General features: G+C 44.4%; 1 protein-coding gene and 1 long non-coding RNA gene across 3 annotated transcripts in view; one reads left to right on the forward strand and one right to left on the reverse strand.

Moving 5' to 3' along the window:
• Window positions 1–6,556: 6,556 nt before the first annotated feature.
• Window positions 6,557–7,311, reverse strand: LOC103096024 (uncharacterized). The gene is made up of 2 exons (XR_461549.2): window positions 7,148–7,311; window positions 6,557–6,817 (listed from the first exon to the last, which is right to left on the reverse strand). It is a non-coding gene; the product is annotated as an uncharacterized LOC103096024 (long non-coding RNA).
• An 11,132-nt stretch (window positions 7,312–18,443) lies between these two features.
• The window catches only part of SOX13 (SRY-box transcription factor 13), an 84,873-nt gene continuing 79,376 nt past the window's right edge, over window positions 18,444–23,940 (forward strand). Inside the window, exon 1 of one of the 2 annotated variants that reach the window (XM_056815765.1) lies at window positions 18,444–19,862. The gene's annotated coding sequence lies outside the window, so the exon portion shown is untranslated. The remainder of the gene's footprint in view (window positions 19,863–23,940) is intronic. The other variant, XM_056815764.1, reaches the window with a different exon arrangement.

Here is a 23,940-nt window from a genome sequence, read left to right on the forward strand (position 1 = left end):
TTTGACAGCTAACCACAATTGCCTTCCCCACCTGTCCCTGGCCAAGGAGAGGGGCCCAGCAGATCACTGAGAATTAGGATGCTCGGCCACTACTTCCCTGGCTGCCCCTTCTGACTCGCTTCTTCCTTAGAAACAAGGCAGGTAGGTTGGAATAAGAAGGGAACTGGGGGGTTGAATTGTCTGTGATGTGTTGGGTGGTCCTGAGTAAATCACTCTGCCTCTGGGCTTCAGTTTCCCCATTGTGTGTTTCTGGAAAGACCTCCGTAGCTGAAATAAGCAGTGTTTGAGTGCTCTCGTAGGCCAAACTTTTCCCAGGGAAGTATTTTTATGTCGGGGTGTAAAAAGTCCATTTCTATGACTATACAACATTTGGGGGGATACCAGAAAGTGACTTCTCTGACAGTAAGTAATTTCCAATAAGGAAACTACCTCTGCTCCTAGAAGATTTGCCTGGGGCCTTGAGAGGCCAAGTGGCCAGACTGTGCCAGACAGAGGATTTAAATAAACCATCTCCTCCAAACTTTGGGGCTGACCCTTTATCTTCTCCTCCATGCTTCCTTTCTGTCTGATCCGTTCTACTTTCCTTTAGGGGATGCCACAGCCAAATTGGATGGTCACTAGCCTGTTGGTCCCCTTAGCAGGGAAGCGGTGGGCAGGTCTGGTTATCCTGATGTTTCCTCCCCCAGGGAAGGTGGCGAGATGATCTAAGCATTACAGAATCAGAGAGAGTCAGAATTAGAAGTCCGAAGCCCAACTTCCATACTCATTTTCCAGATGAGAAAACTGAAGCCTGGGGTGGGGGGTGGGGGGGAGACTAAGGAAAAAGGCTGGTAGGGAGCAGGGCTAGGATTGGACTTCTCAGAACTTCACCAGAGTGAGAATGGGTCAGGGAAGAGGGTTGAGTGGATTCCAATGAAAACCAGATTGGTCTCTGAGGGTTGTGTTAGAGGGATGACTGGTACTTTTCTCTCCCCATTGACTGAAGTTTAGAGGCAGAGGTCACAGGTTCCCATCCAGCCTCAGTTTCTTACTCCCTGTATGACTATGGGCAGGTTGGTTCTTTCTCCTGGAAAACAGACTTGAATTAGACCTCTGAGGCCCCTCGGAACCCTTGTGCTTTGCCCCCACTGGCTAGGGGACCCAGGGAGAACTTTGGTCCTCTCTTGGGATGACCCAGACCTGGCCCTGCTGGCCCACAAGGTAAGAATCGTGGAGGGTAGAGATGCCAGAGGACTCCGTGTGGAGTCTCTCACCCTTGCCAAGACTGAGCCAAAGATGATGCTGTTGCTGTATTTTGTTGGGGGCCAACTCGGCAACAAACACAACTTGCAAAGACTCCCCAGCTTTAGCCTCAGGCCCTTGGGAATAGAGTGAGACACAAACAACTGGGTAGACCAGGGGCGGCTGGGGAGAAGGGGGAGAATTTGGAAGGGTGTGGCTTCTTTGAGGCTGCTGGGGAGAGGCCAAGGTCTGGGATCCTGGGCTGGAGTGAAGGAAGGTTTCTGTGGACCACAGAGGAATCTGAAAGCAGAAAAAGATGAGCAGGTGAGAGGGAGAAGGGTTCGATCAGGCTCTGGGTCAGCGCTCTGAACCTAGGACCTCATTCTTGAGAGCTCTCTCCCCCTGGGCCCCCTTCCCTCACTCTAAGAAGGTCTGGAGGCACTCAGCTTCCTAAAGATGAAGACATGTGTAAATGAGAACCTCTCTTCTTCTGGCCTCCAAAGCCCACCATCACCCACAGCCAAAGGGGAAGGTTCTCCCTTCTTGTGGTGCTACAGGGGCCATCAGGCCAGTCATTGTATCCAGGCAATATGGAATAAGGGCAGCTTAGTGACAGTGGACAGAGTGCCAGGCCTGAAGTTAAGAAGACTCTACTTCCTGAGTTCAAATCTGGCCTCAGACACTAGCTAGGCAACCCTAGGAAAGTCACTTAGCTCTGTTTGCCTCAGTTTCTTCATGTGAAGTGATTTGGAGAAAGAAATGGCAAACCACTCCAGATGGGGTCACCAAGAGCAGAACACAACCAGACAAGATCAACAACAAAGTATGGAGGCATAGCTGGGTAGTTTAGTGAATAGATCCTGAAATCAGGAGGACCTGGGTTCAAATTTGGCCTCAGACACTTCCTAGATGTGTGACCCTGGGCAGGTCACTTAAAACCTTTTTGCCTAGCTCTTGTCCTTCCATCTTAAAGTTATTCCCAAGACAGAAAACAAACAAAAGTATGGAATAGGGGCAAAAACTGGGTTCAAATCTAGCTCAACTCTTACCAGCAAGTGAGACCTTGGCAAGTCACTGCCTCTCTAAGCATCAGTTTTCTATCTATAAAATGGGGATAATAATAATACTTGTACTACCTACCTCAAAGAGTTGTTGGAAAGAAAGTCCTTTGTAAACTGTCAAGTGATAAATAAATGTGTTATTTTAATTACGATCATTACTATTATGAGATAAGGAAGTTTTCAAAGGATTCCCACTGAGCATCAAGAAGGCTCAGAAGGAACTCTTTCCCAAATTTTAAAACTTTTAAGTCCAGGCCTGACCCCAGGCTTTAGGTAGAAACTATAATAGCAGGTAGTCCAGCTGCTGAGGGGCATGGCTAAAAGCCAAAGAGGACTCTGGGGTTAGAGATCGGGTCAGATCTCATGTCTTACTCCAGCTCTGAAGGAGCCAGTTTGGAATCACCTTGCTGCTATCTTCTAATCTCCTTCCTTCGTGCCAGTTTTATACTAAAAGAAGCTTTCCCTGCCAGTTTACCCTCCCCACAAGTGGTTCTTTTGCCTCCTCCTTTAACTAGGGCTCTGGTTTGGCCCTCAAGTATAGTTACTTCTGTCCTGCTGGACACAATCAGCATTTGCTGCATGCCAACTGGGAACTGGGAAGGGAACAAAATGGCAGAGATTAATTTTGAAGAATTTCTGGGCATCCAAGATGGGTTTGAGTCCTGCCTGGGTCCTTTCTACCTATGTGACCTTGACCAAATCACTTCATGAGCCTCAGCTCCCTCCTTTGTCCAATGGAAAGGAATGACACTTGTACTATCTCCCTGCTGGGAGTGTTTTGAAGATCATAGATACAGAGCAGGAAGTGAATTTAGAGGCTACTTACCCCACTCCTTTTCAGTTGAGGAAACTCACTTTTCAATCAAGAGATGAAGACCTGAGTTCAATTCTAGCCTCAGACACATACCGACTGTGTGACCCTGGACAAGTCACTTTATCCGGTTTGCCTCAGTTTCCTCATCTGTAAAATGAGGTGGAGAAGGAAATGGCAAAATACTTTAGTAACTCTGCCAAGAAAACCCTAAATGGGGCTATGAAGAGTCAGGCTTGAGTGAAAAAAAAAAAAACAAACCCACAAAACACAACTGAAAAACAACAAAAAGTAGGTATAATAATAGTATCCACCTCCCAAAGTGGTTGTGAAGATTCAGTGAGATAATGATTGGAAAGCACTTAGCACAATACCTGGCACATGGTAGGAACTATGTAAATGTTAGCTTTCATTATTATTATTATTATTATTATTATTAAAGTGATTTGCTCAAGGCCACACAGGTAGTTAGAAAGCTGTTGAAAAAAAATAGGTAAAGTATCTTATAACCTTCCACCACTCCCAAACGGGGTTCTTCAGAACTCTTTCCCAGTGTTCTGTGCCAAGGGAATAGGGGTCCTTGTGAGGAAGTCTTCCCCCTAGAGAGTTTTCATTTTCCCTCTAAAATATTAACTATTAAATGCTATTAATATCACAAATACTTCTAGTTGGCAATTTTTTCCAGTGTGAAAATAGCTTTAATTTCCTTTATTTAAAAATGAAATTTCCCAGACCTCCCTTAATCCCAGGGTACTCCCTGTCCTCTGCTACAGACTAACCAGCATTTATGGATTTCTTCAAGTTAATTCAAGCCTCCAAGTATTCTGAGGCCAAATTCGTTTGGGAAATATCTGGAGCCTAATTAAGCAAGTTATGTGCCGCCAGCTCTAAGAAGCCACAGAAGTTGGGAGGAGGAGACCCCAGTGACCAGAGTTCAATGACAACAAGGTGCTTGTGGGAGAAGCTGTAGGACAGTGTTGGGGAAGACTGAGGACAGGAGTTTAGTGCTTTAGTAAACAACTTGGGAAGTGACAAGGAAATAAGTCTCCAATAATTCCTGCTGACCTCTGATCCTATAGTACTAGGGTGCTGCTAAAAAGGTGACCCTTCCAGTCAGTGAATTGAGAGCCAGACTCAGAGACAGGAGGTCCTGGGTTCAAGTCTGACCTCAGACACTTCCCAGCTGGGTGACCCTGAGCAAGTCACTTAACCCCCTATTAACTAGTCCTTACCACTCTTCTGCCTTGGAACCAAGACTCAGTATTGATTCCAAGATAGAAGGTAAGGGTTTAAAAAAAAAAAAGAATTGGAAGGAAAATAAATAGCTCTGACCTACTGAGGAAATGAAATCCTTGAAAACTGGAATAGATGAAACAAATATCAATGACTACAAGGTGGCAAGAAATTAGAACAAAATAAGGAAGGAAGGACTCATCCTGGATTATTCCTGGCCCTAGTTCTCATTGTCCCTTATCTTATCTCCCTACTTATTCCTTTTTTTTTTCTTTCAATCTCTTACCTTTTGTCTTAGATGAGTTCCAAGACCAGAAGAGCAGTTAGGCAAGGTGGGGTTAAGTGACTTGCCCAGGGTCACCTAGCTAAGAAGTATCTGAGTTCAAAATTGAATCCAGGACCTCGACTTCTCAAGTCCTGGCTCTCAATCCAAAAAGCCACTTAACTGCCTTAACTCTATTCTTGTACCAATCTCTGTGCAGAAATCATTGGGGTAAATGTCTATTAGTTTGTAAGCTCCCTTGAAGGCAGGGACTGGGTCTTTTTCAAATCTTTGGGTCCCAGTGACTAGTATGATGCTTAACAAAGGTTTTGCTTTGTTGAATGGTGGAAATTGTTGAATTGTGGAATTGTTGAATGAATTGTTGAATGGTGGAAAGACCTGGGAATGTTTAGTTTTGAGAAGAGAAGACCTTGTGTGCAGGGGAGAAAAGGGGTGGGCAGGGGTCTCCTTTGACGTACTTTTAGTGGAGGGTGTGCAGCAACAATTCTAAGTGGTAGATTGTTTAATTGCTTTCAGAGTGAGCATTTACACCTTGGAAATCTGAAATGGCTACAAATCCAGACTTGAACTATTGCTCACTTGATTGTCTAGACTTGGGAAAAGTAGTGGGGAAGATATTAATAATTCAGATTACTTTTAAAAGTCTGTAAGGAGTACATTTTCTCCCTCGCTTCTTTCCCCAACACACCGATGGGTATCATTCTTAGCTGTAGAGGGTATGGAAATGTCAGGGACTAGGTGTCTCAATGGATGGAGAGCCAGGCCCTGAAGACATGAGGTCCTGGGTTCAAATCTCACCTCAGATACTTCCTAGATTTGTGACCATGGGCAAGTCACTTACTTTACCCCATTGCCAAGCCCTTACTGCTCTTTTGTCTCAGAACTGATACTTAGTATTGATTTTAAAACAGAAGGTTTTGTTTTTTAACTCAGAGACTCTGATTTTGCCTGAAAATAAGGGAGTTTTTTTTTTTATAAAGTTACCCAATCCTAGAAAAGTTCACTTTACTAAGTAGTGAGTTCCCTGTTACTTGGACTGTTCAAGTCGAGGCTAGATGAGCATTTCTTCGGAAAGTTTTAGGGAGATTTTTATATGAAACAAGAATTTAGACTAGATGACGTGAGAAGGTCCTTTCCGACCCTGACTTATATCATTCTATGGTTATTCGATGGATGATACATGAATGGAAGGTCTTATAAAATTCTGAAGTCCTTACAAATTCACTCCAGTTCAACGCTGATTTGTACAGAGCCTAGATGCTGGAGAGAAACAGAGTTGATCTCAGGGATCTGGGGACCAATACTTAACTGAGAGTAGAATTCTTTTGGGGAAGGGAAGGTAGAGACAAGGAGAGAAGAAAGGGAGAATAAAATGCACCCCAAATATAATACAATACGAGGGGCAAAATAAGGCTCAAGATACAATGTAAGTTCAGAGGAAAACCGGAAGGGAAAAGAACCATGGGAAGACTTTTGGAGAAGGTGTCATTTGAATTAAGGGGGTAGGAAAAGAAAGGAAAAATAGCACTTAAATAGAAAAAGAGAAAACATGCCAGCGATTGGCAAGGGTGTAAGCAAAGACATAGAAATGTGAGCGGTCAGGGGACAGAGTAGTGGATTAAGTCTGGGGCATTGAGAAATGTGAACCATTTCTTTAGATCTCAGAGAGAAAGATAAAGTGACATAGGTCTTATATCCATTAATATGAAGATTTTTTTTTTAAACCTTCCCCTTCCCTTCTTGGAATCAATACTGGGTATTGGTTCCAAGGCAGAAGAGTGGTAAGGGCTTGGCAATGGGGGTCAAGTGACTTGCCCAGGGTCACCCAGCTGGGAAGTATCTGAGGTCAGATTTGAATCCAGGACCTCCCATCTCTAGGACTGGATCTCTAGCCACTGAGCCACCCAGCTACCCCCAGTATGAAGATTTTTGAGCAGAGACTTTACGTTCAGTGAGGTTGGTATATTTTATTTCATCCCAGTCTTTTGAAGAGATGGTAGCTCCTTTGCCCAGGATGCATGGGGCAATTAGAGCGTGTGGGCAGCAGGGGAAGCTTCGGTGACCAGAAGGATGCTGGATACCCAGAAACACCTCACTCTTCCCCAGCCAGGCTGGGTAATGGGAATCGGAGCTGTTTTGTTCTTCTCTTGCTGGTGCAGGGGTTCAGGGCTCAGTGAATGTGTGGGAGGCGCCATGTGCCTTCTGGGTCTACCTCAAGAGAAAAAGGTGTGTGTTGTGGAGGCAGAGGGGGTGTGCAGGCTTTAAAGACTTCTTAGGTAACTCATTCCTTTTGTGGATGGAAGGCCTGACTAAGCCAGGGATGCCGTGGGAACACCTCCCAAGGAGGATGACATGGGAGCCTGGTGGATTTGTCCCTGGACTGACCAGGGCTCCCCAGGGCAGGGATTTGGGGACCAATACTAGCTGCAGGTAGAATTCCTTTGGGGAAGAGAAGGAAGAGAGCAAGAAGGAGAGAAGGGAGGAAGGGGAAGATGCTACAGACCGTCCCACCCAGGCCACCTCTGCACCCTTCACTACCTGAGGACTGTCCTGAAAAAAATTGGATCCAAATATCTAGACTCTTCCAGGATCTCCCTGTCCCAGCCCATCTGACCCAAACCTTGGTACAGTGGGGAGGAGAAAGAGTGTATACAGCAGCTCAGAATGTCCCTGGTCCAGACCCCTTCCCCCCCACCCCCACCTCTTCCTCCTCCTCCTCTGGCCCCCCTGAGTTGCCATAGAAACAAGAACAAAGCCTCTCTTTCCCCTCTTTTCTGGATTGTTAATTGTCTTTACTCCATGGTGCCTTTGTTAATTGTTGCCTGTCCCTTCTAGTAGGGGGAACTGGGGCTCCCCCAAGGCTAGGCAGAGGGGGAAAAATCCAATGTGGAGGCCCAGGGATCATCAGGCCTCTTCTTGAGGAGGGAGGGGAAAGCACAAAGAACCAAGCCTGGGGCTCTCTAAACTGTCCAGACTCCTTAGACAGGCCACATTTCTCCCTTCACCTCAATGGCTATTTACAACTCCTCCTCACTCTTGTATATTCTGGGGGGGACCCCAAGGAAGAGGTCAGTGAGAATGGCAGCAAGAGGGAGAAAAGAAAAGCCAAGGACACAATAGGCCATTGCTGACACTCCCTCCCCATCCCTGCCTCCTGCCCCCCCCCCCCACCTCCACCAAGTTAAGCAGAAAGACTGGCTGCCAGATTCTTCCTCATCCTTTAGGAGACCCAATCATGCCCCCCCCCCCAGCTCCCAGGGAGAGAGGAGCCTTCTGCCCTCTCCCCCCTCCAATCCGGAGGCAGGCGGTTCCTTATGCCACCCCCAAAACACAATGGAGAGATAGTAAAGAATTAAAAAATGAAAGAAAATGAAAGGCAGAGACATAAGTGAACTGATATTTCCTGGACACCGATTATAGGCCTAGTATTTAACCGGGAGTCCTAAGGGATGAAGAAGTGTGCAGTGAGGTCCTGATTAATGGAAAATAATGAACCCCCCTGAGGCCGTCCCATATATTTGAATATACATGAATTAGGTTATAATTATGTAAAACAGGATAATTGGTATCAGCTGGTCAGAACCATTCCGTACAGTTTCATTTCTGCTTTCTCAGGGAGATGCTAGTCTGGATAAGAGAAACAGGACTTATACTTGAGAATATTTCAACATTTATTAAGCATCTACTGTATTCCAGGCACTGAGCTTAGACAGGGAAAAGAAAGAGGGGGAGAAATGGCTCAATCCTGTCCTATCCCTCAAAAAAGTTTTTAATCTAGTCTTGATACCAAAAGGTAGTTGTCCAGGTGGTATAATGGCTAAGAGCACTAGCTACGGTATGAGGAAAACCCGAGTTCAAATCTTGACTCTGATACTTACTAGCTGGGTAAGTCTGAGCAAATTATTTAACTTCTCTCAGCCTCAGTTTACTCATATGTAAAATGGGGATCATAATAGTATCTGCTATCTCCTGGGATTACTGTAAGGATTAAATCAGATAGTCTATATAAAATGTCTTGTAAAGCTTAAGACTAACTGCTGCTATTATTATTATTATTATTATTTCTATGGTTAAGTCTATGAGTACACAGAACAAACTGTAGGAGTTCCAGAAGGAAAGATTACTATAGGTAAGACCACCAAGGAAGGCTTTATAGAGCAGGGGAGATACTTCATTGCTATTATTTTAATTGTTATTGATATCTTTGGTTTTTACATCATCTTAATTTCCATGTGTCTTCTCAGTACTCACCAGGGAGCCATCTTCTATAACAAAAGAGAAAAGGAGAGAAAAGGGGGGGGAGGGAGGGAGAGAGAAAGAGAGAGGAGAGATGGAAAGGGAGAGGGAGGGGGGAAAGGTAGAGAGAGAGAGAGAGAGAGAGAGAGACAGAGACAGAGACAGAGACAGAGACAGAGACAGAGACAGAGACAGAGACAGAGAAAGGCAGAGAGAGAGAGACAGAGAGATAGAGAAGAGAGACAGGTGAGAGAGAAAAAAGAGAGAGGGGAGATGGAAAGGGAGAGGGGGGGAAAGGAAGAGAGAGAGAAATAGAGACAAATGGGGGGAGAGAGGGAGAGAGAAGAGAGAGAGAGAGAAGAGAGAGAAAGAGAGAGGGGAGATGGAAAATGGAAAGGGAGAGGGGGGAAGGAAGAGAGAAAGAGAGACAAACGGGAGAGAGAGAGAAAGACAGAGAGAGACAGAGAGAGAGAGAAAGAATAAAAAAGTATTTCAACAAAGCCAACCTAGATGGACATCAATGAATTCAACTGCCTATGCTGTGTTCCACATAGTCCCCCACCTCTTCAGAGAAGTGAGGCAAATACATTCTTCTATATGTATTCTTCAGGGCCAAAGTTGACCATTATAAGTGACAAAGTGTTCACCTTTGATTTTTGTCATGCCATCCCCTCATCACCCCTCCTGGCCTCTCAGTACAGGGGACAATTTAGCCAAGTCTTAAAAGCTGGGTAGAATTTGGATGGGGTTTAGCTTAGAGTAGAGTGGTGGAAATATTCCAACATCAGTTCGAATGATGGTACTTAAGATTTATAGAGTTCTCTCCCCCACAGCAAACCTGGAAGTTAGGTAGATTAAAGTATGTCCATTTTATAGGTAAGGAAACTGAGTCTCAAGGGAGGAGAAATTAAATAGCCAAGGCTATGATGTTTGTAAATGACAGAGCCCCAGTGGGAACCCAAGTCCCTTGACTTAAGATCAGCAATCTTTCTCTTACAGCAGAATATCTACAACAGTCAACAGCATTCACAAAACTGAACAATGATTCTAGGGAGTGGGAGATGGGGAGTGGTTTAATTTCTTCTGAGAAAAGAATAGGGGTTAAGAGAACATGGAGACTGGGGCAGCTAAGTGGCTTAGTGGATAGAGAACCCAGGCCTGGAGACAAGACAACCTGGATTAAATTTGACCTCAGATATTTCCTGACTGTATGTCCCTGGGTAAGTCACTTAACCCTTATTGTCTAGCCCTTACTCCTCTTCTGTCTTGGAACCAATATTTAGTATTGATTCTAAGACAGAAAGTAAGGTTTTTTTTTTTTTAAAGAAAGATAACATGGAGACCCTTTAGTCCAACTCTTTCATTTTATAGATAAAGAAATTGAGAGTCTAGACTGATTAAGTCATTTACCCAAGTGGTCACAGGAAGCAACAGAGATCAAATTCAAACCCAAGTCCTCAGACTCCAAATCTCTTATTCTTCCCACTTTGTATTAACCCTGAGTAGACAGTTCTCTACTTCTACCAATCCTCTCCAGACTTTCTGTCAAAGAACTGGGTTCCCTTAAATCTGTGTCAGAAGGAAGAAGGAGGAAGAGAAAGAGAAGGAAGAGGAAAAACAAGAAGAATCATATCTATATAGTGCTATGAGCAAAGCACTTCACAACTATTATCTCATTAAATTCTGACAAAAATCCCTAAATTGGGAACAAATATTATCTTAATTTTACACATGATAAAAGGTAAGGTTTAGTTAAATGACTTACCTAAGATCATACAACTAGTAAACATCTGAGGAAAGATTCAAAGACTAGTCCTTCCCATCATTCAAGTAATCAATAAGTAAGCATTTCTTAGTTATTTAATCTATGAAGTCATATATTTCATGTATGGTCCCTCTTCAAGGAACCTACTATGACTGGTACTGGCAACATGTGTGTATATATATCTACATCTCTTCATATGATGTGAGGGAGACAAAGGAGAGAGGACATATATATATATATATAAAGAGATAGAGAAGGAAGGAATAAATCCTTTTTCTCATGGATCTAGAGAGATGTGCACATATAGAAATGTATATAGAAATATATGTAGAATGTATAGATATATAGAATATATATGTCAAGAGAATAGTTACAAGGCAGTTGGGGAAGCAGAGTGCTAGGAGTTGAGAGATTAGGAAAAGGCTCCTAATGATGATCTTTAAGCTTTGTCTTGAAGGAAGAGAGGAATTTTATGAAGTTGAAATGAGAAGATGGTATACTTTAGACCCATGTTGGTGAACCTATGGCATACATGCCAGAGTCTGCCAGAGGGGGCTGCTCCCTTCCTCCTCTCCATGTATGGCTGAGGACATTTCTCACATGACCTGCCCCTCTGCCTAGCAGCCCAATGGGAGTGCTTCCTCCCTCTCCTGTCTGGGGTAAGGTTGTGGGGGGAGGGGGCAGGAAGTATACATTTGGCATGAGGATTGCAGTATAGGCATTCAGTCTCTAAAAAGTTCACCACCACTGCTCTAGACACAGAAGAGACCAGAGATGGGAGATGGAAGGCACAACGAGAAAGACAATTTGACTCTATCGCAGAGTGCAGGAGGGTATGTAGTTATACAAAGAAATTAGAAAGATAGGTTTAGGCTAGGTTGTAGATTGAACTTTTAAAACTAAATGGGATAGGGGAAGCTTGGTGGCTTAGTAGATAGAGCACCAGGCCTAGAGTCTGGAGGCCTCAGACATTTCCTAATTGTGTGACTCTGGGCAAATCACTTAACCCCATTTGCCTAGCCCTTGCTCTTCTGTCTTAGAGTTGTTACTAAGACAGAAAGGAAGGCTTTTAAAAAAATTAAATGGAAGTTTCTTTTTAATGGAAAGTAATAGGGAGCCATTGGTTTATTAAATAGAGGAATGACATGGCCAGATCTCTTCTCAAGAAAAATCATTTTGAAGAGATTGGAGTAGGAAGAGAACTGAGGCAGGGAGCCTGTTTTAATAGCCTAGGTGAGAGGTGACAAGAACTTGAATTAAGGTGATGTCTCGGTAGTTAGAAATGGAGAGTTAGATTTGAGATATGTAGCAAAGTAGAAATAGCAAAATCTGATTCATTTGTACAGAGGAGAGGGAGCAATCAAGAATAACATTGATTCTTAACTGTGTGACCCTGGGAAAGTCACTTAAACCCAGTTGCCTAGCCCCTTACTGCTCTTCTGCCTTAGAACCAATTCTTAGTAATGATTCTAAGCCAGAAGGTAAGGATTGACCCCCACCCCACCCCAATAGCATCAAGCTTAGTCTGGAAAGACAGCAATGCCTGAAACAATAATAAAGAAGTTTGGAAGATGAGTGGGTTTTGGCAGGGAAAGAGATAATGATCTCTTTCGACACATGATGTCCAGTTAAAAAGGTCCAGTTAGTAATGCCATACTGAAGCTTGGGGGACTAGACATTTAGATCTATGAGTCATCTGCTTAGAGATGATACTAAACACCTGGGAGCTGATGAAGTTATCCAGAGACAGAATATGTAAGAGAAAAGGACATGCACTTGACTTTTGGGGAACATACAAGGTGAGACAGCACGATATGGATGCAAAGGCTCCAAAAGAAGCCGGAGGAAAGGTTGACCAGGAATCTGGAAAACCATGAGAGAGTATTTTCATGAAGACCTAGAGAAGAAAGTATTTCAGGGGAGGGAGAAGGGCAGGTTTAGGAGAAAGGTCCAGAAGATTGAGTATGGAAGACAATAGATTTCTAGCCATTAAGTTAGCAATCATTCATTCAGATGAATCATGATAGACTTAGCTATTATGGCAATACAATGATCCAGGACCATTCTGAGGGACTTATGACAAAGAACTCTCTCCACCTCCAGAGAAAGAACTGTTGGAGTAGGAATGCAGATGAAAACATACGATTTCCCCATTGCTCATTTTGTTTTTGTTTTTTGTTTGTTTTGTTTCAGTTTTATTTGATTATTCACTTACAGAAATCAACAACTTGGAAATATGTTTTGTATGATAATACATGTATAATCCAGATGGAATTCCCTGCCAGCAAGGGGATCCAGGAGGCAAGTGAGAGAGGGAGATATAAGTTTGATCACATAACTTAGGACAACTTGGGTGCAAATTTGTTATTACTTGTAATTACTTGGTAAAAAAATAAAAATATAAATATAAAAATTAAAAAATTCATTCACTAAACACTTATTATGGAGAAGGCATTCTACTATAGACACAGTGGGTATTAGTTTATTTATACAAATAAAGACAACATCAGGCAAACACAATCCCTGCCCTTAAGGAGCTCACATGATAAGAGGAGAGAAAACTTGGAAATAACTGGATAGATACAATATGTATATACAAGTTGGGTCAGCTAAATGGTGGAGTAGATAGAGCCCCAGGGCTGTAGTAAAAAAGATCTGAGTTCAAATATAGTCTTGGATGGTTACTAGCTGAGAAGCTCAGCAAATCACTTAATCCTGTTTACCTCAGTTTCCTTATCTGTAAAATGAGCTGGAAAAGGGGCAACTAGGTGGCTTAGTGGGTAGAAAGCCAAGCTTGGATACACTTCCTAGCTGGATGACCTTGGGCAAGTCACTTAATCCCAATTGCCTAGCTCTTGTTGCTCTTCTGCCTTGGAACTGATACTTAGTAAGAATTCCAAAACAGAAGGTAAAAGCTTGTTTGTTTGTTTGTTTGTTTTAATAAATTGGGAAAGGTAATTCAAACCACTCTAGTATTTTTGCCAAGATAATCCCAAATGGGATAACAAAGAATCAGATACAACTGAACAACATCAACAACAAAGTATGGAATTGGGGTAAGAATTGGGGTCACTACATTGGGACTGAAATGACCCAATAATAATAGCAAGACATACAAGTAGATAGAAGATAATCTGAAAGGTGAATATATTAGTGGAGGTATGTGAAGGAGAAAGGGAACATAGGTTGTCCAGAACAAGCTTCCTGGGGGCAGGTAGTTGAGAGAGAGGCAGACCTGGAGCTGGGAGGTCCTGGATTCAAATGTGGCCTAGGACACTTTTTAGCTATGTAACTCTGGATTAGTCACTTATCCCCATTACCTAGCTCTTACCACTCTTTTACTGCAAAGTATTGATTCCCAAATGGAAGGTAAGGGTTAAAAAAAGAAGGCTACTGCCATTTTGTAGGTGCAAGGTGTTGAGGACCTGAACCAGGGGGTTGTCTACATGAATGGAGAGTAGGGGGTGTATACCAGAGACACTGGGAATGTAGAAATGACCAGTTTTAATACTGGATTAGATTGAAGGGTTAAATAAGATTAGGGAGTCCAGGTTGACATTGAGATTGTGGCCTTGGGTGACAGGGAGGATAGTGGTGTCCTGGAGTGGAATGGGGAAATTTAGAATACAGGAGGATCTGGGGGAAAAGATAATGAGTTCTGTTTTGGACATGTTGAAATTGGAATGACCATGTAACATCCAATTCTAGATGTTCAAAAGGTAGGTGATGATTTGGTTCTATTGTTCCAGAAAGAGACTAGAAGTACATACATTTGGGACATAAATCCTGAAAGGTTGAACACAGGAGCTGCTGAGATACCAAGTGAGATAGTATATATAGAGAATAAAAAGAGGAAGAGTCCAGGACAGAGCCTAGAGGGCCATCGACAGTTGGTAGACATGATAAGGATGAAGAACCAGCTAAGGAGACTGGGAAGAGGCAGGCGGACAGGGAAGAGAAAAACCAGAAAGAAAACAGTGCCACAGAAGCCTAGAGAATAGAGATTATCTAGGAGGAGAAGGTAATTACCAAGTACAAGGATAGGGATTAAGAAAAGGCTATTAGATTTGGTGATTAAGAGATAATTGGTAACTTTGGAGAGAGGGGTTTCAAATGAATGATAAAGTCAGAAGCCAGGTCACAGAGGATATGGAAAACAGTGAGAGGAGAGAAAGTGAAGGTAATGCATGCTGGACCAAGATAATCTGTTGGTAGCTTGAAAGGATGGTAGAATCTGCACAAATTTGTTTTTCATGTTTTTTATTTTTGTTAAAGGACAGAAAAAAACCATATATTTTTAAGAGCAGCAGGAAAGGAATCAATAGAAAGAAAAAGACCCATCGTTAGACAGAAGGGATGCTTGATCCAAGAGTATGGGCTCAAGATGGCCTTGGTAAAGGGAATGACCACCTCATCAGAGACTGGAGGAAAGGAGAAGAGAGTGGGGATGGTATCAAGAGATAAGGCAGTAGACAAGGGGCTTCATGGGAGGACTGAAGATCAAAGAGAAGACTTGAAATAGATTTTGTGAAGATTGAGACAGCAAATCAATTAGGGAGGAATAAAAGGACTGCTTTGCTGCAATAATCTGCCACAGATGAGGTTAGACAACATAATTTTGTAGTATTCTCGTCTTTACAATTTTATAATTCCCTCCATCTCGGTTCCTGACTTTTAATCCAGCATTTTATTCACTTGGCTCTACTACCTTGATAATTCAAAAAGATGGTCAAATCTAGTGGCATGAGCTATGGGCATGTAGGTTCTAATCCTGTCTCTGCACTAGTTAGCTCCATCACCTTTATCAAGTCCCTTAACCTCCTTAAACCTCAATTGCCTCACCTATAAAATGAGAGAATTAAATTAGATTCATTTGTTTTTAAAAAACTCTTACCTGGGTTCAAATTTGACCTCAGACACTTCCTACCTGTATGACCTTGGGCAAGTCACTTAAACCCCATTGCCTAGCCCTTACCACTCTTCTGCCTTGAAACCAATACTTAGTATTGATTCTAAGACAGAAGGTAAGGCAGAAGACTAGTAAGGGATAAACAGTGGGGGTTAAGTGACTTGCCCAAGGTCATACTCTTCTGCCTTGAAACCAATACTTAGTATTGATTCTAAGACAGAAGGTAAGGCAGAAGACTAGTAAGGGATAAACAGTGGGGGTTAAGTGACTTGCCCAAGGTCATACAGCTAGAAAGTATCTGAGGCTCATTTGAACCCAGGACCTCCCATCTCTAGTTCTGGTTCTCTATCCACTGAACCATCTAGTTGCCCTGAACTAGATTCTTAACCTAAGGTCTATGAAACATCATTGGAAAAAAAATTTACATCTTCATTTTCACTTACCTCTAACTAAAAATTAGAACATCCTTCAATTAGTTTTAAAACATTGTTCTGAGAAGGAATCTGTAGGTTTTGCCAGACTGCCCAAGGGGCTTGTGGCACACACAGGAAGGTGAAGGACCCTTAAACTAAAGGATCTCTTATCACACTGAAGTTGTGCAATGTAAAAGATGTAGCATGCCAAGCAACATGTGGGTTTTTCTAAGTGTGTCCCTCAGGGAAAATCCAACAACTCTTTCTTTGTGCTGAAGGAATATCATTGGGAAAATTTGGAAGAAGAAATTATAGGTCCTTTTTTCCTGCTCTCTTTCCATCTGTGACTCCCTTCCTTTAACTCTCCTGAGTTTTAGAACAGTCAATATCCCCCTCTTCATTCCCTCTCCTACACACATCCAAATATACCAGGATCTCTGGACCCTCTTCTCAAAAACAGAGGCTGAGCTCCAATTGCTCCTTTGGTGTCCACTTTGGTCCAATACTTTCTTTAGGGCTAAGAGTTTATTGGACCTCACAATGGGGATGCCCACTGTGGAAAGTGTGCTGGATTTGGAGTCAGAAGAAGTGGGTTCATATTCAATTTCTGCCATCCCTGTATGACTTTGGGTAAGTCATTCGCTCTCAGTTTTAGAGGCAGCTAGATGGCAGAGAGGATGTGTTGGGTCTGGGAACAGGGAAGTGTTATTTCAAATTCAGCCTCAGGCAATTGTGTGACAGAGCACCAAGTTTTTAACTTTTGTTTGCCTCAGTTTACCCTACTGTAAAGTAGGGAAAATAAAAACACCTACCTTGTACAGTTGTGGTGAAGATCAAGCTTATAAATCCCTTAGCAGAATAAATAGTAGGCACTTAATAAATACTCATCCTCCCTCAATGTGGGAGTTGAACTAGAAGACCTCAGGGGTCCCTTTCAGCTCCAAATCTGTTTCTATGTGTTCTTCGTGTTCTAGAGCAGGATTTGGCAGTCTTGATATAATAGAAAGACTTTTGGATAGTCTCAGGAGATCATGGGAAGACAGTGCACTTGAGTTTGAATAATTGTGATCACCTCTTCAGACTTAGTGCCCATAAAATGTTGTGCTAGATGATCTCTAAGACCATTTGCAGGTCTCAGCCCTTGACCCTCCCAGAAGAACAAATCTAAAAGGTGGAGACTTAAAGATTTAGAACTAACTGCTTGTCCCTTCAAGACCTGGAAATATCTCTAGCCTAACCCCACCCCAGGGACCATTTTCCCTCTTTACCCAGCTCAACTACTAGCAAAGTCATTTACACCTTTGTATGAATTGAAGTTCCTGTTGGTACCACTCCCAAGTGTGTTTGCATGTAGGCTGGGCTAGTAATTATGACTTTTTTAAAGTTAGTCAAAGGAATGTAAGGCTCAACCAAAGAATGTTGGATCAGGAGCACTTTCCCTTGTGGCTCTAAAGTCCCTTAAGTGATCCAAAAAGAGATCTAAATCACCTTTTCTGCTAACTTTTCTCATTCCACTGGGAAGTTTAAACATTTTGAAGAAGGTTTGCAGGAAGGTAAGCACATGGGTTTTCTGATATTTGCACCAGGTATTTACTGTGCCTTCTAATTAGGAAATTTAATCCAATTCAATTTATAAGTTTATCATAGGTTTAGAGCAGGAAGGGATCCAATGTCCTCAAGAAAGTGAGGCAGAGAGAGATTGTGACTGATTTTGTTCACACAGCTAGAATATAGAAAAAGGATTCTAACTTAGAACTAGTGACTTGGAATCTAGTGCCTTATCCACTTTTAAGTGCCTACCATATACTAAGCAGGGAGATACAAAAGACAAAAATGAAACAATCCTTGCACTGAAGAAACCTGAATTCTACCAGAGGATGAAACATGTAATCTGATATATACAGAGTATATCTATATCTATCTCTCTCTCTATAAATATACAGAATAAAAGAAAGTAATTTCAGGAGAACGAGAACATTAATTGGGGGCTCAGAAAGACTTGCAGGAAGTGGTACCTGAACTGTTTTAGAATGGGAGGAATGACATGGCAAAGGTCATATTAGGAAGAGGTTCTCACCAGTCATCCTAGAAGAGTCTCTCTGCCTAGGTACTGCTTTTTTTTTTTAATCTGCCAAGCTCCTCCTGCCCCTCTTTTCTCCTCCCCTCCTCCAGACCCCTATGGAAACTAAAGAGGGTCGAGAGACCAGCAACACATATAACCAAGAATTAATAAGAGAACGTGTTTGAAGCACTTCCCAAACCTTTAAAGACATTGTTGTTATCGAAAAGGCAGGCAAATAGGCCCAGTGAGAGCAGTAGGAACTGTTGAACCTGGAGAAGGGAGGGCCAAAGGTTTCCCTGAATAACTAGATAGGGTCTTTATTATAATAAGCTGTTATCCCTCTCTTCGGAGCAAAGAGCAGGAGGAAATGATGGGCTCATTCGATTGATTTTTTAAAATGGCAGCAAGTGGGAGTTGGATTAGATCTAAAGAGGGTTCCCGGCTCTGAGGAAGATTAGTTTTCCTTCGAGAGGTTCTGCGATCTTTGTCCGAGTAGGCTGGCAAATCTCGAAATTAACAGCCACCTTCCAGAACAGAGCCTGGAAAGGGGACTTCTCTAGCTCTAGACCTAGGGTTCTATGAAGGAACACCTGTACCTGCGGAGTGTGGGAAAGGGGGAGTCATCCGACCTAGTTTCCTCCTTTCTCTTTCTTTCCTCCCCCACCCTCCTCCGCCCCCTATCACCCGGGGCAACCTCGGCTCGGCCCCTTTAAACAGAGGTTTCCTGTCCAGCCAGCTGCGAGATGCCTAGATGGACAGGGCGAGAGGGGGAGCTCTGTCTCTCTGTCCCTCCCTCTCTACCCTCCCTCCTTTCCTCCCGGCTCTCTGTCTCCCTCCCTCTTTCTCCTCGGAAGCTGAAGAGCCGGTGAGGCGGTGGAAGCAGCAGCAGCAGCAGCAGCAGCAGCAGGAGCAGGAGCAGGAGCAGCAGCAGCAGCAGAAGAAGAAGCAGAAGCAGCAGCAGCAGCAGCAGCAGCAGCAGCAGCAGCAACAGCAACAACAGCAGCAGCAGCAGCAGCAACAGCAGGAGCAGCAGCAGCAGCAAAAGCAGGAGCAGCAGCAGCAGCAAAAGCAGGAGCAGGAGCAGGAGCAGCAACAGCAGCAGCAGCAGCAGCAGCAGCAGCAGCAATCTCTACCACCACCACTACCGCCGCCGCCGCCGCCGCCACCACCACTGCCGCCACCACCGCCGCGGCCGGAGCAGTAGCTGCAGCCACCAGCAGCTCTTTCCTTCTCTCTTTCCCTCCTTTCCTCCCTCCCTCCTGTGTTGTGAGTGTGACGCCGGGCGGCGGAGAGAGAGATAGGGAGAGAGAAGGTTCTTGGACTTAGCCGGAGAGAGGAGCGAACCCTGCCTTCAGTACTCCGGGCTCGGAACTCCAAGACGCCGGGAACTGGGGCGCAGGGAGGGAGTGAGCGGCTGGAGCAGCTCGGTGGAGGCTGTGCCCTGGGGCAGAGAGACTACCGAAGGGTCCAGACTCCGGACAGACCCCAGGAGTCTCGAGCAGCCAGCAGAGCGCGGGCTTCTAAGCTCAGGAAACCTGAGGGAAGACTGAGCTGGGGAAGCGAACAGACAGCCCGTAGCCGTCTACAAACGTCAGTCTCCCTCCGGGGAGCTCTGGACCTGGGACCAGCGGCGCCGGGAGCCTGGAGAGCGGGGAGAGAGCTTTCCTTGATATAAACCGAGGAGCAGTACTCCTCACCCCGCCCCCCAACTAGAACCAACCCCCCCCCCACTACCCCCATAGCCCTCCCCACTCCTGGACGTGGTTGGGGGCATGTGAGCTGGAAGCCGCGGCAGCCGGCGGCGATCATCCGGAGGGAGAAGCCCTGCCCCAGCGAAGGACGGAGCCGGAACCGGAGCCGGGAGAGTAGTAAGTGCACTCTGGCTTGCCTTGCCTTGCCTTGCCTTGCCTTGCCTTGCCTTGCCCTGCCCTGCCATGCCATGCCATGCCATGCCCTGTCCTCTCGCAGCGCCACCCCCAACCCTCGGGTCCTCTCCTCTCCCCCAGACGAGGTCCTCGCACAATTCAGCCCCTGGCTCACCCCTCTGAGTCCCTCGTTCTCCCTCAGACACCTGAAGTTTGACAGACGTATTGACATGTTTTGGGGGACACACCAGTTCCTGCCTCTTGAGTTTCCATCTGCTTGTAAAGTTTTCTAGGGTACCCACTCCTCCCTAGAAAGTGGTCTGCACCTACTCCTCCACCCCTCCAGTAATACCAGTTCTAGGTACGGTTATCACTCTGGCCAGACCCTTTAGAGCCGCCTGGTTGGGGGCAGGTTGCTTGTGGAGATGGAGATGAGAAACAGGGCGGCGAGCTCAGTCTCTATGCCTCCCTAACTCCTCCATCTGCCCAGCGTCTGTCTGGCTTCTCTCTTTGCCTGATAACTGACCCGGGTCCCTGTCTCGCCAACCAGTCTGTGGGGCTCAGGCACTATGATTTCCTAGCGGGAAGAGGTGGTGTGTGTGTGTGTTGTGTGTGTGTGTGTGGTATATGTGTGTATGTGTGTGTGGTGTATTCGTGAAGGGAGGGGGCGGGTTTATGTGACATAGCCCATACACACAGCCCCCAGGAATCGTCCCTAGATACTGGGATATCAATCGTACCCGTCCCTCGCTGCTCACCCCCTCCCTTCCTTCCCACCCCAATCCAATCAGCCCTAGGTTCATTCCCCAGAGGAGATGGGGGGAGGCGGCATCCTGTTTGTGTCTTAATTCTGCTGTTTCCCTCTACCCACCCCATACCGACCCCCCCCCCCCCCAATTTCTTAATTCGGGGATACACGAGGTGTATTTTCTAGTCCTGATCTTGCAAAATAAAAGTCCGGGGAGGGGGGGGGGGGATAGTCCCATTCTCAGCGGCTCGCCATTGTTTTCATACAAAGTGTATTCAACATATAAATACACACACCACACACGTGTCCCCGACTGGATCTGCCCAGGGCTTGGGGGATTCTCCCACCAGCTAGTCTGGCATTCTCCCGCTGTTGCTCATCTCCGGGCCGGGGTAGGTCTAGGAAGGTGTCATGGAGTTATGGAGTGTGCTTTTGCTGTTGACCACGACGCTGGGCAGGGGAATGAGTTTCAATTTAGGGGAGGCAGCTTTCTGGGAAGACCCTGCGCTCGGCCGGGTGGTTCCGGCTCCTGACCCCAAAGGAATTGGCAGTGAGCTTCAGAATTCCGCCAGACCTCTTGGCAAAGGCCCCCACGACATCAGTCTAGGGAGGAAGCTGGAAGTTTTCCTGGGAAGTTTGCTTTTTCTCCGTGAGAATTTCCGGGCAGAGCCAGGCTGACCCAGAGAGACAGTGACTGAGAGAAAAAGCCACGGACACACAGAGAGAAAGAATAGACAAAGAGAGACACTGAGAAGAGGCTTGGTGTTGTGGGGTCTCCCAGGGGCTGTAGGTAGCTAAGAGAATTAAGGGGCCCTGTTGCCTGCTAGTCTGAAGGGAAGGCGTTGATTTAATTGCTGCTTTGATTTTCAGACACTGGGCCTCCCGTTTCTTTGTGAAGTGGAGCCCCCTGACCAAGCTCTGGAATCTCAGTCCCACTCCCTGTCAGTCTCTGGCCGTGGGCAAGTCCTTTAACCTCTTGGGACCTCAGCTTTCTGTCTGAGAAATAGGGAGGCAGCCACACTTTGAAAGCCCATGTATCTTGCAGAAGTCAGAACTAGGATTTCAGACTCAGTGACTGCAGGAGGGCAAAGACCCACTCTCCTTAACTAATTTTGCCCAATCTAGAACAAAGTGACTTTGGGCATGAGATTAATTAATACTAATATTGAGCTTCAAAGAACAGAGGTTACATATCCAGGTACTGGATCCTGTGTTTAGGTTCATCTCCTCATCTCATTTTGGTGTTTGATTGTTTGAGTGGTTTTAATGAAAGGAACATTCTACTCACTCCTCCCCTCCCTCCATCTCTCCCTGGTGGGGCCTTCTCCACCCAGACCAATCTGCCTGATAGGAGAAAAACTCAGGACAGGCTTCCCCAGTGCATAGCTTTCTTGGCAGCAGGCTCTAGAATCGGATGTGCTTTTGTGTCAGTGGGGTTTGGTGAATTTCCAGAGAGAGATGGAACCCCAATTGTCTGGGGCCCTGGGGAAGAATCACCAGGGAAAGGTTAAGGCCTCTTCCTCCTGGGTATCTGCCCCCTAAGGCTGTATTTATATTGCTTACTGTTTAGGAACTTCCCACTGCTATAAGTAAAGAAAGATGGAATGTGCTTGATGATGATGATAATAATGTTATATAGTGCCTTACAATTATGATCTTTTTTGAACCTCACAACAACCCTGGGAGATAGGTGCCATTATTATCCCCATTTTATAGATGAGGAAACTGAGACAAATAAATAATTTGCCCAGGGTCCTGCAGCTAGTGTCTGAGGGTAGATTTGAACTGTGATCTTGAATTCTGATGCCAGGTCTAGTGAGTGACTTTTTGTCATCTAGCTGCCCCCTAAATATCCCAGCTACTTTGGGAGTTAATTCTCTGGGTTTCATCCATACATGGTTAGGGGATATTGTAGAAATGTGCTGGTGAATTAAAATCTCTGGAAATAGGTGCAAGTCAGACAAGTGGAAAGATCTAAAAAGAATGAGGTTAACTCTGGGTCTCAGTCATCTGGAAAAAGGATTCTAGTCCTGACTATTTTACTTATCGTTGTGTGACCTTGGGTAAGTCACTTGAACACTCCAGAAATCTTTTCCCTTTACTATAAAACTAGAGATACTATTTACAATATTACATTCATAGAAGTGTGGAGAAAATGCCTTGTAAATTAAAAAGAAATCTAGATTTAAATCCCTCTTCTAACACTTGCTATTTTTGTGAAAATTGGTAAGTTATTTAGTTCTATAACCCTCAGTATCCTCTTCTCAAGAAAAAAAAAAGGTAGAGGGAGGCACAGAAATAGACCATACCTGTAGGTATGTTTATTTAGCTGACTGGGTTGTTATGAGGGTCAATTAAGATAATTTAGGTAAAGTACTCTGCAAACTTTAAAAGTGCTATATGAAGGTCAGTCTCTAGAATAGAAATATGATCCATTAATATTATTGTTTCTCCCTTTGATCAAAGAAAATAAACTTTTCTATTCCTAATTCCCTTCCCTGAACTCATTGCTACTTGAAAATACTTTAGAAAACCAGTTGCAGTTTTCACCAGAACTTCAAACACAATTGCCCAATCTTGATTTTTCAAAAGGATCTTCCATTATACATCCTCTAAAATCTTTGTATTTTCAAACTTATGCTTATTCTGTGTTATTGAAGCAATTTTAAGTATTTTCATTAATGTAGGGGAGTAGGACGGAATGGACAGGGACCTGCCCTCTAAGTCCAAAGACTTGGTTTCAAGTCCAGACTCTGACACTTACTTATTTTGTGACCCTTGGAAAGTCATTAAGACTCTTCATGCCCCAGGCAATTCTCTAAAAACTATTAAGTTATTAATAGTTGTCAATATGGGTAGTTTCCTCACCTTTAATTTCCTATAGAGAAGAATTCAAGGGTCTTCTTTGAAAAAAAAAACCAATTATTGTACTATACCTTAGGCATTGTATCTTATAGAGAGATAAATTGGACTAGACAGTCTCCTCATGAAGTTGGAGGATATGGGCAGGGCAGAGAATAGAACAGTTTTGTTTTTCAGTTGTTTCTGTTGTGTCTAACTCTACATGACCCCATTTGGGATTTTCTTGGCAAAGCTACTAGAGTGATTTCCCACTTCCTTCTTAGCTTATTTGTCAAATGAGGAAATTGAAGCAAACAGGGTTAAATGACTTTCTTAGGATCACACAGCTAATGTCTGAAGACAGATTTGAACACAGGAAGATGATTTCAGGCTTGGCACTCTATCCACTACGCTACCTAACTGCAGTTGGGCTGACCTTAGATACTTAATATCTGTGTGACCTTGGGCAGTTCACTTAATCCTGTTTACCTC

This window comes from Monodelphis domestica, chromosome 2, assembly GCF_027887165.1.
Source record: "Monodelphis domestica isolate mMonDom1 chromosome 2, mMonDom1.pri, whole genome shotgun sequence".
Classification (NCBI taxonomy): Eukaryota; Metazoa; Chordata; class Mammalia; order Didelphimorphia; family Didelphidae; genus Monodelphis; species Monodelphis domestica.